We start from the raw sequence: 12,836 nt of genomic DNA, 5'->3' as shown, positions 1-12,836 counted from the left end.
CACTGCAGCGAACAGAGTCCAAACCAGGGAGTGTAACGCAGAAAACATTCATTAGGTTTACATCAACACAAACAAACTTTGGGGATTACAAATGGGAGAGTGATGAAAGAACCAGAAAAAGTAAAAATGCAATTACATTTTAAAAATCTCCAACACTACCTACTGTCTTTTTACATTTTGCCATGCTTAGAAGAGTCATTTTCCATGATCAGAGAAATTGTTCGACACTAATGATTACTTTTCACATTGTTAAGAACACACTTCTGCTTGCAAGCACCACCGCTGAATTTATCTGTCTTTAAAGTGGAAATAGGAGACAAGTGTTCCAATTTCAATGCATTCATTTCAATGCCAGGGTTTTTGGTGACAGTAGATCAACTCTGGCAACAAATCACAAACTTCCACATTTAAATGGGTATATGTGAATATCTGGAATTGCCTATCTGATTTATCTCAGTTATAACTGTGAACCAGTTCGCCACATCGCTATCCCTATTATTGTACCTAGTCTATTGTTTTTTTCAGTCCAGCTACATAAAGGAACTAGCAATTATGAATACAACTTGGGCCAGAGTGCAGGCTTTTAGAGAAATTGAATGAGGAAATAGCATTATGAATAGCAAGTTCAGTGAATGCAAGGTGGAAAAATAACTGATATGAACTTGACAAAAGGAACCCACAATGCAATAAAGGATAAACCATGCATTAAACGTATTACCCATGATAATCCTGGGTGTGAAAAGGAAGGAACTCCAGTCTGACTTGCAGGATTCAATTAAAGTTAAAGAAGGTCTTCCAAAACTTTACAGTTTTACTCTCATAAACCATTCACTATCTCTGGTGGGTGGTGCTTTTTTTACTTTGGTTTTTTGTTAAACTGTTAAATTTCCTTGGATATCTGCACTCCATTTGAGCAACTTAATTCCCTGGTTCCCTCAATTTCTTTGCCTCCGTTTATATAAAAGATCAGACATTTTTAAACAACGTTAATTGCATTCATCAACATTGTCAGTATTACATTGCAGAAATGATAAAATCTGAAACAATATGGACCACAACATTAATTGCACAGTGCTCTCTTTTTGTTTACCAAGAAATAAATAAGTAGTCTCAACTTAAGCTTTGCCTGCCTCAAGAAACTAACTGTACCTGGCAAAAAGATACCACTGCATTGTGCTAAGGACATCTCGGAGAGTATGAAAAGATTAATAAAAAAGTGGTAAGTGCAGAAAATGCTGGAGATACACAGCAGTCAGTATATGAAAGAGAAGGCTGTTTTATCTTCACATGGTGACTCTTTACAGCTGAACCTTTCATTTTTAGAGGTTTACTGAGTTACCACATTTCTTTATCCAAATTTGAAATGGTGATAAGCTGAGGAATTACTCTTTGCCCAATCTGAGTCACTCTTCAATCCACTTAACATTAATTTGAGACTGCACACAGTTGAATAGTTGAAGACCACATCCTCAGGATGTGAACCACAACAAAATTGACTGTCATTATATTACAGTGATGGTCTGAGCTGGGAAAGTGCAAAGTTCTGTGTTGCTCCGACAAAAAAAAATTGGAATGAAGCACTTTCTCACTCTAGCAGATTACCATACATAAGATTCTGTGGCTCTGATATGGATCATAAAAGACCACGCACAGCTTATGAAGAAGAAATATAGTTAGGGCTACTGCAGCCACTTGTTGTAATGCTTTCCTCAGCTACTTTGACATTGTACTTTGATGAAGTGCATCTATGCAGCATTTCTTTTGTCTTTAGATTTACATGATGCATTTAAGATGCAAGTCTGTGCTGCTGCACTGTGGCACCAGCAATGCAGACAGACACCAACATGAAGTCATCTCAATGAACATCAGCAAATTTCCAAATATGAGGAACATAAGCAAATTTCCAAATATGAGGAACATAAGCAAATTTCCAAATACAAACAGTCAAATAGAAAATGTAACTGAACATCAAGAATGTGGTGGACTCTCCCTCATTATGGACATTTAAGCGGGCATTGGATAAGCATATGGGGGATAGTGGGCTAGTGTAGGTTAGGTGGGCTTGGATTGGCGCAACATCGAGGGCCGAAGGGCCTGTACTGCGCTGTATTCTTCTATGTTCTATAATGTAGTCCACCTTTCTCTTATTAGGAAACGAGGAATAGCAAGACCTATCCAAGGGTTCTACTTGCAGCCTTTCTTTAAACTGAATCACACACCTTCAACATGCTCCTTCACAGGCAGTCTTCCTTTTGTATTTCCAATGAGACTAAAGCTCATTTTTGTTCAATGACTCTATTTCCAAAGAAAGGTACAATTATAACAAGGAGATGTACAATTAACACTACTTTGGTGCTTCTTGATTCTTTGAAAATCACTGAATACCTAATTGGTTAAGTTAGCCTAATGGTGTCAGACAAAAACAATGCTTTTGCATGTTCCGTAGTGGCTGCATTACAACTGGCAGAAGATGCAAATAATTCACTACATTAAACTATTGGCTCATTTGGTTTTCAACAACAATTGGGCATATACTGTTCATGGATAGGGCTTGCAATACAAATCCTTCCTCCTGCAATTTTCAGAGAGATATGTTGGACCTCTGAGATTTTCTCTGAACAGCACATAATTTGCTGATTTATTGAGCTAGGATTGCATGCAATGGGAAATAACTTGGGAGACATCAATAGTAAAGGGGATATGATTTTGTGCAATAATGTTCCAATGACTAGAGCTGTTTTAAGTTTGTTAATCTCCCAAAATGACAGACAAATTGGCTATCATTGGATGTCAGGCAGAAACAATCCACTCCTTAAAACAATCTTTGCATTTCACCCCATTGAATTTCGAGATGTTAAGCATCGTAACTCAAACGATGGGAAGAAAAATGCACAAATTCAGCAGATTGGTGCTCATCCTATGTTTCGTAACTGGTTCCATAAATTGGAATTCTGCGCTTGCATCAGACTTACATTTGCATTTGATTGTATTTTCTTGTCTCCTGGCCAACTGTCGAGATGAAAAATAGGTTGCATCAATAAAACTTTACAGTTTGTTTTTAAGTGCACCACAGCTTCTTGCGTGAAATTGCTCTGAGTTGATGCACATTCAGGTTTAGGACAGGAACTAATACAAGACATCCAAAGCTAATTGCCATTTGACTAGCATCCTCCAATACACAAACCAATGAGGAGCAAAACCTAATGGAAAACAGCACACCTTAACTGAACAATGCTCAGTCAGGCACAAAAAATTAAACTGCTCCAAAATGTACTGGAATTAAAATCTATGAGTAAATGCCAATCAAGCATTGTTTTTATTTAATAATGTCATTATAAAGAGAATTGTAACTTATAAGAACCCAAATGCATGGCAATTACGTTTAAAAACATTTCCAGTTTTGCACATCTTTGAGGATACAGAAGGTTGAGGATACAGAAGAAATCAATGACAGAATACAAAGATCAGTATGACTGCCAATGCATTGGTAGAAACAAAAACACCAGTCTGTGCAATATTGGGGTCTGGGTTAATTTACAGAGGCAGAGGACATAGAAACAGCGAGGTCACTGGTTAGACCATAGCTGGAACAATGTGGAGAATGTTGACACCAAATCCAACAAATATAAACACTGAAAAGAAGGAGACATGCAAGGATGAGGGAGAAGTTAATGAATTTTGGACCACTGTCTTAAGGGCAAATAAGATGAATTTTGGTTTTCAAGACACCGAAATGTTTTGATAGAATAGATAGAGATCTGGTGAATGGATGCTGAGAAGTCACCAATTTAAAATCTTTGGCTACAGGGGAGTCATCAGAATCTGGATATTCTACCCAAACAAATGGTGGAGGCTGTATCCAAGCTAATTCTAAATATTCTAAGTAATTTAAATGGGATTTGGAGAGGCATTGTGTGAGAGAATGAGATAAAGCATATTGCTCAATAGAACTGAATATCTCCTCTTGTGTAACAAGTTCTCTTTTTATTCATTCGCGGAATGAAGACATTGTTGGCTAGGCCAGCATTTATTGCCCATTCGTAGTCGGCCAGAGGGTAATCAAGAGTCAACTATATTGCTGTGGGTCTGGAGTCACATGTAGGTCAGACTAGGTAAGGATGGCAGTTTCTTTTCCCGAGAGGACATTAGTGAACCAGGTTGGTTTTTCTGACAATCAACAATAGAATTGTTGAATTCAAATTCTACCATCTGCCATTCGAACCTGGGTCCCCAGAACATGGCCTTGGTCTCTGGATTAACAGTCCGGTGAGAACACCACCAAGCCATTGCACCCCCTCTGAAGAGTTTATGAGTAGCCAAGGTGCATCACAAACATCCTTGGACTGTCTTCACCTCATGTACCTTATCCCAATCACTCCTCCTTTGTTAAGACATTGAACACCAATGTAGTTACCAAACAAGTCCCCCAATACATCAACCAACCAAGCAATTGGCGAGTGCTTACAACGTGGGCAGGTTAAGGCACAGCTTCCAGCAGTAGACGGGTGAAAACTGGGCCTATGTAAGAGACCCATAACCAGAGAGGCACAAAGATCTCAGAGGGCTGGAGAACCCAAAAATTTAAATGTAGTTCAAATCAAAATGCTAAAGTTAATGATTAAAACAAATATAATTAACTTTAAGGGGCTTGGATATAAAGATACATCTTGTTGTCCACAAAACACACAACTTTCGAAGCTTTTAATATGTTCAGTTTTGCAGGTACATATTATTTTGTTTATTTGTGCTAAATATCTGTCCTCCGCACCGGGATGAATGTGGCCATTCAAAACTTCCTGCACTCATTGTTTTACTAAAAGTACAAAGGGGCTGCCAGCTGGGAGACTGTCACAATCATACTTTACATTCCGTCAGGGCTGGATCCAGGATCTGGTTCTCCCACTTTATCCCATGTTATTTATATACAATTAAGTGCTACAACAGAGCAGCAATTTCATCACCCAGAGACTGATGAGCCTGTGGAAGTCTCTGCCACAGAAAAGCAGTCGAGACCAAAACACTGAATGCTTCCAAAAAGGTGTTAGATATAGTTCTTAGGGCTAAAAGGATCAAAGGGAATGGGGAGAAAGTGGGAACAAGGTACCGAATTGGATGATCAGCCATGATCATTTTGAATGGTGCAACTCAAAGGGCAGAATGGCCTACTCCTGCTCCCATTTTCTATGCTTTTGTTTAACAAAGAGACACTTTAAGCAGTCAATGATTTAAACATTCAACTCAGAAATTTCAGGATTGATATAATCATCTAATGTTACTGAGGAGGCTGCTCAGTACATAATATGACAGACTCTTTGAATTTAGTCCCAGGCCCCCTGCATTTTGCCCATAATTCTGCAAATGCATGCTCTTCCAGCACTTGTCCAATTTAACTTTGAAAGGTTCCAATGAATTCGGAATCCAGCAGCCTTTTCAGTATCAAGTTGCAGACTCTTCAACAGCACTCTGGGTGAAATTATTTCTCATTCTCACCCAACTAACATGCCTTTTTCTTGAGAAATCCGTGACCCTGTTAGTGATTGACGTGATGGATCAAAAGACTACTTTGAATTAGGGTTCTTCTTTAAAGAGGGCAACCACAGCTTCTCCAATCTTTCCCTATCACTGAACCCACTCATCTGCTATATCATCCTGGTAAATTTCTGTAGCCTCACTGATACCTTGACATTATTCCTGCTATGTTGTGCCCAGAATTGTACACAATATTGCAGTCCTAAATGGAGATTGGTAAATATTTAGTCTGACTTTCACTCATGCTCCTACTTATAATGACAAGTATTCGAGGCACTGTCTTAATTGCTTCATCAACTTGCCCAGCAACCCAGAAGAATTAATGATTATGCAGTCCCACACCATCTGGTTTTTGGACTCGACTTAAAATGGCATCACTTTAATTAAACTACTGCTCCATGAATTTTTCCCATAAACTTCATTACTCTACAATTATCCACCTAAGTCAAAATCTTCAATCCGTTTGTCTGTTCTGTCGGTTTGCGCAGATGCCAATTAAAAACAGTTTACGCTTCTATTAACTATATCCTCGATGTTGCAATCAGTAGCAAATGGACAGCCGTCATGGGTCAAAAACAGAAATTGCTGGAGAAACTTGGCAAGTCTGGCAGTATCTGTGGAGAGAAAGCTGAGTTAATGCTTCAAGTTGAGTGAACCTTCTCCCAAACTGGCAGTAGCTAGGAAAACGTGGTATATATGCTGAACACATGGGGTAAGGGAGGGAAGGATTGAAAGAGATCGAGCCAAGAAAGAGAAATTAACAGTTAGGCAGACAAAGGGATGGACAATAGCTTTCACTGTTCATTGTGTTTACTGCTGCCTACAAATTTTCCATATGGCTTTGAGTAGCAACTTCCAGTCACTGGGAATCCAGAACAGGTAGGCCCCTGGACTGGATCTGAGAGAGTGAGCCACGGCTTGACTTTTCAGTCAGATGGATGAATTGCTGAGAGATACAAAGTCAGAAGCAGGAAGTGTAAGTTTGAATTTTAAATTCTGTGTAAAGACAAAAGCCATGAACAGAAAGTGAAATAACAAAAGAGAAGAAAGATGGACATCGAGAAGGAGCAAGGGGACAGGAACGTAAAAGAAACAGAAAGAAGTGGACAACATCCTTTTCATTTGAATTTTTAACAGCCATAAAATCTCCAGTTTTTTTTTTACTATCTGGGGAAATGGAACTTGTGGAATCAGAGTCATACAGCATGGAAACACCCTTTGGTCCAACCTGTCCATGCTGACCATAATCCCGAACTAAACTAGTCCCAGCTGCCTGCGCTCGGCCCATATCCCTTCAAATTTCACTTATTCACTTACTTATCCTATTCATGTACTTATCCAAATGTCTTTTAAACATTGTAACTGCATCCACATGCATTACTTCCTCTGGAAGTTCATTCCACATGCAAACCACTTTGGAAGAAATGGTGCCCCTCACATCTTTTTAAAATCTTTCTCCTTCTACTTTAAAATTATGCCCCCTCGTCTTGAAGTACTCACTTTAGGGGAAAAGGCATCTACCAGTCACCTTATCTGTATCCCTCATGATCTTTATAAACCTTTTTAAGGTCACCCCTTAACCTCCTACGCTCCAGTGAAAAGGTGTCCCGGCCTATCTAGCCCCTCCTTATAACTCAAATCCTCCATTCCCAGCAACATCCTGGTAAATCTTTTCTGAACCCTTTCCAGCTTAATAGTACCCTTCCTGTAACAGGGCGACAAGAACTGGACACAGTGTGAGGGACGTTTTCAACATTAGATATTTTTATTAATAATTTGGACTTATCACAGTGAAAAATCTCTCCCTTGAACAGATAGTTCAAAACATTTTCGAGCACTGATATTGATATGTATTTGGTTCAGCAAAACCATTTTACCCAATTCATGTGTTTGAATGTTGAGTCAGTAAGATTCAGGTGGAGCAAGCTAAACGACTACTTGTTGATTGTCAAATTTAAATGCATTTGTGTGAAGGTCCGAGGAGTAGTTCGTTGATTCATTCTTTAATAACGATGAGTGCTGACACCATCATGTTAACCTAAAACCTCTGACCTATGTTGCTAAAACGTCTTCTGCAATCATGTACAAACTTCAAAAATTGCATCCCGTGCACTCAAATACAAAAAATGTTTTCAGGATGAGTAAAACATTGACCTTCATGCCATTACTGTACTATTCGCTCCACCTTCACACCGTTATCCTCCACGTCCCATGCATTAGCCAACTGTACACCAATAGTACCACCATCCAGTTCGTACCATGTGCTTCCATGAGATGAATATGTCTGTTAGGAGGTACTGAAATATTTTATGAAAGTCCATGCACACAGCCACTCCACAACCATCATTAAATTCTTTGAAGTCGCAATCAGATTAGTCAGATATAACTGGAAATTAACAAATTCATACCGAATCTTCCTTTTCAAGCCATACCCGTCCCAAATGAGAATTCAGTTTGACATTGGAAGTGATTGCTAGGTAAAGATTTCCTGTACTGATATTTGTCTGACGAGCAGGTTCAGATCTCCCTTTCTTAAAAAAAATTGAGCATGTAAGGTTGGAGTTGCAACACCTGCAAACCTCCTATTGCCTGGCACCCCTTTTAACTCGAAGCAGGATTGCATGCCTACATCTTAGCTTCTGATACATGGCCCCCTTAAAGTTCTAATAGGTTGGGTGGGATGCTCACACTCATTATAAACCAGAAAATCACACACAAGTGTGGACAACACACACGGACACACAAATGCATCAATGTTCAGGATTCATGCCTGAACTGAATCCCCTTGACTCAAATAAAGGCCCTAACAACTACATATGAAATCCCTCTGTGACAAGGTAGCTGCTCCGGGTGATTGCAAACGCCAGAGCAAATCTATATGCTGAGTCACAAAACGTCCCTGAACAGATCACAGTAAAAATGGCACAAAATACAATCCTCCCTTTCCTTGCATCCTCACCACATTATTTCTAATTTGGATTTACTCTATCCATAAACCTCAAAAGTCTTGGAAAGGAAGTGAGGACGGTAAAATTCCATCTCAAAGGAAAACATGGCTCCTGGATGAAATCGCAACTGTTTGTGAACCACCTGCACAACCACAATACTCACTTCCGTACAAATATTTGGCAAGCTGTCGAGTGTCTCACACGCCATGATCTACCTTGCCCATCATCTGCAAACTCATTTCAAAGTAAAAAAAAAAATGCATGATCACTGAAGTTTCAGTGTCATGCTACTCAAGGTGAATGCAGAAATCAGCATGTAGTCCTAAAAGAATACTGATAGCAGAAAAACCTGCAATGAATGAGCTAACAAATGTAAATCCTTTTTGGCAACTACTATTTAGGAAACCACTTTGAAGTGGACCGAACGAGGCGACATGCTGTCATGCTGGCTTCTACATAGGTAGAGGGGGAAAAAAAACTGGTTCTGTGCATGCCTTTTTGTGAGATGATACCTTGCCCAGAACATTATTCTGCAACCAATCATACTTAACATAAACCAGCAGACAGTTGGTACACTGCTGAATATGTAGAGTCACAAACATTAGCCTGGTAGTTTCTCTAGTTTTCCCTCTCATTCAAATTTTGTCGTTACTATTGCAAAATAAGTTGGATGATGTTAATGATATTAGGGGAAGACTAAGGCAAGCAAAGACCATCAATTTATATAAACTGCAAGCAATATCGACAGCACCCAGATTAGAAACACTGAACTCTTCTGAATTGCAGAATTCATCCTATGGAATATTCCTCATTTTGTTCTGAGTTCAGCTGCTCCCTGTAACTGGATACTTTTGAAGCAGACCTACACCAAGGATCATTAAAATAGTTTACCTTTTTTTTCCACAGCGACTTTCCCTGAGTTCAGCTTGCTGAAGCTGTCTGCTGCTCAAAGGAAGTGTGCTACTGATCACATCAGCAAGCATCCTGCTACATCCTGTGCTGTGACACTCACTACACTGGTTAACACCTCTTTAAGAAATTCTACAAACAACGCTTGTAACTGTTCTCAGAATCTACACCAGTCCTCTGAGCTCCTTGAAATAGAGGCGGGTACCTCATCAAAGCACACCGTGCAGCTATTTCCTGCTTTGTCATTTCACTTCTCACAAACAAACAGCATTGATTGCCAAATTTATTTTTAATCAAAAAACCCACAGTTAATAATATGTTTTCCTGAATTAATTATCGTGACTCATGTTGATTTCTAGCACAGAACAATTCAGACATAAAATAACAGGGCAACATGGACATAAGTTGCAGTGACATTTAAGTAAATGGATGTATAAAGTAGACAATCCATTACTGACAGTAACATTGTAAATTTACAGAATATTTATTTTGCACTAATTAATGCAAAACACTACTCCTTCAATAGACAATTGATGGAAATCAGATTAAATTGAATTTTGGGCCTGAACAAAATAATTCCCATTTCCATGTAGCTCACCAGCTGTGGTTAGCACTGCTGCCTCACGGCGCCAGGGACCCAGGTTTAATTCCACCCTCGGGCATCTGTCTGTGTGGAGTTTGCACATTTTCCCCGTATCTGCATGGGTTTCCTCCGGGTGCTCTGATTTCCTCTCACAGTCGAAAGATGTGCCGGCCGGGCTGACTGGCTGTGCTAAATTGCCCAGTATCCAAGGATGTGTAGGCTAGGTGGCTTAGCCATGAGAGGTGTAAGGTTACAGAGAGAGGGTGGGATGCTCTTCGAAGAGTCGATGTGGACTTGTTGTTCTGATGGCACGTTTCCACACCAACCCTTCACAAGCAATTGCATGTGTGCCTTGGGCCCACATCCATATGAAAATGATGACTCTCGGTTTTGCTCCATAAGAACTGTGTTGAAGAGACAATTTCAGTTACTTCTAAATAAAAAACGGGACCACGTTGTACTCTACCGACAATAGTTGGCTCGTATAATTTTACAGCGAAGATTGTAATAACTGCTGTTTGAGTTTGGGTTCAAATGGAGGCCAGGCGGGGTAAACATAATAAAGCACCAAGATAGCTGGGTTCATGACCTCTCTGTGAATCAATCAAAAAACCAAATCTTTCCAAAAATGCGAAGGTTCCCATTTTGTTAAGAAAAAGTTTGGAAATACAGTCAAAGTCACAGTCTTTACTGCAGGGAAATAGGCCCTTCAGTCCATCACTTCCATGCTGGTCAACAAACACCCATCTAGATTAATCCTATTTTCCAGCACTCGTGTAGTCTTGTATACCTGTGTTTCTCCCTATCCCTCACAGTGAAATAACCAGATTTGGAAAAAGGTGCCTTGCCTCTTTAGCGCATTCGGAACAGCTCACAAAACTGATGCAATTTTGTTGTATGGCATAATAACTGGAGGCATCCATGTTTTCAAAGAGCTGAGCAGCAAGGTACACCAGAACTATCCGTGATTAATTATCAAATGCTAGATCATTCTTCTGGGTTCCAAAACTTGACATTTTTGTTAAAATATTCATGGATTGGAATGAGATGCTCCTACGTTACAAGGTTCAGAAGAGATTTACCAGGATGTTGCCAGGAATAGAGGATTGGAGTTATAAGGAGAGCTGGGACTTTTTTCACTGGAGCATGAGGCTAAGGGGTGACCTGATAGAAGTTTACAAAACCATAAGTGGTACAATAAGGTGAATGGCAGGTGTCTTTTCTCTATGGTGGGGGATTTCAAGTTTTAGGGGCATATTTTAAAGGTGAGAGGAGATAGATTTGCAAGGGACCTGAGCAGCATTTTTTTTTGAAACAGAGAGTGGTTCATGTGTGGCATGAACGTCCAGAGGAAATGGTGGATGAGAGTATGGTGACAACTTTTAAAAGACATTTAGATAAGGACATGTATAAGAAATGTTTGGAGGGATTTGAGCCAAGCCCAGGCAGGTGGGACTCGTTTAATTTGGGATTATGGTCGTCATGGACTGGTGGGATCGAAGGGTCTGTTTCCGTGCTGAATAACTCTATGCCTCTATAATTTGGGGCTGTACTTCTGAGTCTCTATGTCATCTCAGCTAAGTCAAAATATTATTACAATTAATGACACTTTAACTAAGACGACAATTTTGTGTAGGTCATTGGATTTTTTGCTGCATATTTTTATCAGGGGAAACATTCTTTTGCTTGCTTTCGAATGTGCAGATGCATTGCTGCCTCTCTCACAATCAGAAGGCTCCAAAACTGTAAGTCCCCATGCAAATACGAAAGGAAAAGAAGTTACTTCTTGATTTCTCTTCATTCAATGATCGCACTTTCACACACAAGTAGCGTCCGCTTTAAAGAGGAAATACCCTGTATGCGGGCCAGTGCTGCTGTTGATCTCCATCCCAAGATTTTTCAGCTGTACAATGTTTAACTGCTCTCGAGATGGATTGGGTTTCTCAATCTCAACTGCTGTCCTGAAACCTGGTGCTTCCTAAACCACATTAAGATGTAAAGTTTGAAGGCTAGGGCCAAATCTAAAGGCACAACCTCAAAGGATTTCATGCTTAATCTTTTATTTTAAATCCATGAGAGAACTCTGCCTAAATGTTTTGTTTGCAGTCAGGTGCAGATCCGCCATAATCTAACTGAGTGGCAGAATAAGCCTGATGGACCAAATGTTCTATTGCTGTTCAAAACTCTCTAATGGAAGGTTTAAATCATAAGACCAAGCTATACATGCCCGCACTGATGGCTAAAACACCCTTTCTTTTCAAGGAGTTGTATTCATTTACTTCGACACAGATAACACATTGGTAACTGACTAAGAATAGCACTTGAAAACAAAGCATGAGTATCTTTATACCAAGATTTCTACACCTTTTTACCTGAAGGTAGCTGGAGAATTGTTCCTCTGCCTGCCCGATGTTTACAGTGACAGCATCCTGCGGCTCTGAGGTCAATTTTGAAAGAATACGGGACATAATCCCATACTACTACACACTTGCCATCAGGTGAAAGCAGATGCTTTCTAAAAGTATGGAGTTGTAGCCATCTAAGATCTCTCAAAGTTGGAACACAATTCCTATTTGCTTGAAGAAATATAATGTCGCCTCAAGATGATCTGAACTTTTGTCTCAATGGCTAACTCCCTCAAAAAGCACAAATAAAACATTCCGGACCCTGAATGAGAGAATTTTGGTTTAACTCAAGTACAACGCCCTCAATTCCTCCATTAGAGTTCAAAGGCATGGATTTACATGCCCCCAAGATTCAACACAGAGTCATAGAGATGTACAGCATGGAAATAGACCCTTCGGTCCAACTCGTCCATGCCGAACAGATATCCCAACCCAAACTAGTCCCACCTGCCAGCACCCGGC

At 39.9% G+C, this 12,836-nt stretch overlaps 1 protein-coding gene across 15 annotated transcripts in view; it reads right to left on the bottom strand.

Annotated features, from left to right (window-relative positions):
• The window catches only part of LOC122553704 (alpha-(1,6)-fucosyltransferase), a 759,328-nt gene that overhangs the window by 253,462 nt on the left and 493,030 nt on the right, over positions 1–12,836 (bottom strand). Inside the window, exon 1 of one of the 15 annotated variants that reach the window (XM_043697914.2) lies at positions 9,369–9,431. The exons of the other annotated variants lie outside the window; for them this stretch is intronic. The gene's annotated coding sequence lies outside the window, so the exon portion shown is untranslated. Of the gene's footprint in view, positions 1–9,368; positions 9,432–12,836 lie in introns of those variants that run through there. 15 annotated transcript variants of the gene reach the window in all.

This window comes from Chiloscyllium plagiosum, unplaced genomic scaffold (assembly GCF_037043375.1).
Source record: "Chiloscyllium plagiosum isolate Xiang-an unplaced genomic scaffold, Cpla_swu_hap1 HiC_scaffold_8, whole genome shotgun sequence".
Taxonomy (NCBI): domain Eukaryota; kingdom Metazoa; phylum Chordata; class Chondrichthyes; order Orectolobiformes; family Hemiscylliidae; genus Chiloscyllium; species Chiloscyllium plagiosum.
This window is presented reverse-complemented; position numbering and strand designations above follow the sequence as displayed.